Source organism: Gavialis gangeticus, unplaced genomic scaffold (assembly GCF_001723915.1).
Source record: "Gavialis gangeticus isolate Ggan-Ray unplaced genomic scaffold, GavGan_comp1, whole genome shotgun sequence".
NCBI classification, from domain to species: domain Eukaryota; kingdom Metazoa; phylum Chordata; order Crocodylia; family Gavialidae; genus Gavialis; species Gavialis gangeticus.
The window spans coordinates 96023756-96026110 of NW_017729034.1; positions in this window are offsets into that span (position 1 = coordinate 96023756).

A 2355-nucleotide genomic window follows, 5' to 3' on the forward strand; every position below is an offset into this window, starting at 1 on the left:
CAAGAGCAAATTGGATGCTTATCTTGCTGGGATCCTGTGACCCCAGCTGACTTCCTGCCCTTTGGGCAGGGGGCTGGACTCGATGATCTTCCGAGGTCCCTTCCAGCCCTAATGTCTACGAAATCTATGAAAGGGGGAAAAAAATTAACATCTTTTCCCAGAAAATTTTAATTTTACTATGCTGGATGGTTTCATGCTGGGTGCAGACAGAAGTTAACTTTGTCGCAGGATTGGCTCCCTGAAAATGCTCTATAGTTGTGCTGTGCCATGACATGTGCGTGGCTGCAGAGCACTTTAAGGCCAAGGACAGACATTCAGAAAGCCTGAGCCTGAATTGATTCAGTCTTTACAGGTTAGTCTAACCGGCAGAGAGTGAACCGTTTTGCAAGTGGATAGACATTCGGCACATGTCTGTAATGGCTCAAGCCAGAAGCCCAAGGGCATGGAGCCATGATACAGGCAGCCAGTGCTGTGCTCAGGGCAAGGAGCACAGCCTCATGCAGCCTGCTCCGCTGCTTCTATCCCTGCAGCTCCGCACTCACAGAGGGAAAGCCCCACACTGGACCCTGCAGGGAAGTAGGGGGCAGGACTTGTGTAGGACAGGAGTGCAGGACATAGCAGGGAGGGGGGAAGCAGCTGGCTCCAGTGTGGGGCTTCCCCCGCTGCAGGTTCAGGGTGCAGATGTACGGGGATATGGCAGGCTCCACTGCCTCCCCCCACACAGTGCTGGCCAGTCACACTTATGGCCAGGCATGAGCATCCTGACCTCCCTGCCTACTGCTGCTTCCAGGTAGCAGGGGCTGCACACAATGGGGGGAGTGTGTGGGAGTCCCTACATCCCCCACCCTCCTTCACACCCACAGTAGCAGTGGGGAAGGGAAGGAGGAGAAGGAGTCCCCATCCAGCACCACACAATGTCCCTCCCCACCCTGGGAAGAGGAGGAGGGAGAAGTCCCTCGCAGCATGGAACAGAGCCTCCCTCCCCACACTATGGCCCTGTTAAGGTGAAGGGGCAGTTAGGGTCTGCCAGCTCCAGGGGCTTCTGCTGCAGCCCCCTCCCCTCTCCTCCCTGGCAGACAGGCTCACCCCTGCTGTGGTGGGAGAAGAGGGGAAGGAGGGAAGTATTAACCCCCTCCCTGCCCACTTTGCCTTAACAGGGCCATGCCTGCTGGTTTCTCTGCTAGGGCCTGTCCCTGCTCCAGCTAGAGAGCAGAGGGGCAGGGTCAGCCCTGCAGCTGGAGCAGACAGCCCAGTTCAGCCCAGCCCAGCCCAGCCCAACGAGCATGCCGGGATGCTGGGGGCGTCTGGTTTATCTTAAACCAGCAAGGGGTCATGGGCAGACATTGCATAAAGTGGCTTGAGCCAAATCAGTTAAGCCTGATACTACATGCAACCAGGTTTATCTCAAACTGGTTTTGGCCATTTTGAAACTGGTTTATGTGCACTGAATGTCTGTGCTGTTACAGGTTAAAACCAGTTTTTGATCACTTAAAACTGGTGTATGTGTAAGATCTGTCTCTAGCCAAAAAGTGGTTTACAGGGGTGTATCCCAACGAGTGGGAACATGCATTTCCCCAGGGACAAACAGCAGCAGCACAATATGTGCTTCTGTTACATGTCCCTGGGAAGCCCCCACACATGTGCCCTGGAGCACAGCATGTTGCCCCAGATTGGGTAGGGGAGGCTGGGGCCAGCACCTGAGGGCTGCAGCTGCAGCAATCTTGCAGCAGGGAGCCTGGCTGGTAGCTGGAGTGTGGCTTTGGCCAGCCAGGCTCTGATTTGGCAGCATGCTCTGCTGCTATGTGCACTGCCCTGCTTTTCTTAGGCATGGGGAATTCTGACACTGGGATCTCCTCATGTCAAAAAACACCCCCACACTGCAAATTAGCAGCACAAGGAATATCTGCATGAGTGATGCACGTGGTGTGTGGCACTACAGTTGGGTCTGTAATGTTGCAAAACACACGTGCATGCTCACCTGGACACACCTTACCATGACAAATTAACCCTCATCAAATGACAGATCAGATGAGGGTGCTCCACTTCGGAGTGCCTTAGGAAACTTTTGTTCCCTAGGGCCAATCTATCATGAGATTATGGCTGGGCTGATGCAGCCCATTCCCATCCCTGGTGCTGTCTACAGGACAGGATGTGGGGAGAAGAAAGGGGGAATGAGCTGTGGGCTGGGGTTTGCCTGGCCTGATCTGGAGGGAAGGCAGGTGAATTGGAGCCCCCCCTGCCTCATGGCCCCCCTACCAACTCCCCCTTCCAGCTCAGGCTTGGCAAACCCCTGCCCACAGCTCACTCCTCCTCTCTTTCTGTAGATAGCACCAGAGTGTGTGTGGGGGGGGGGGG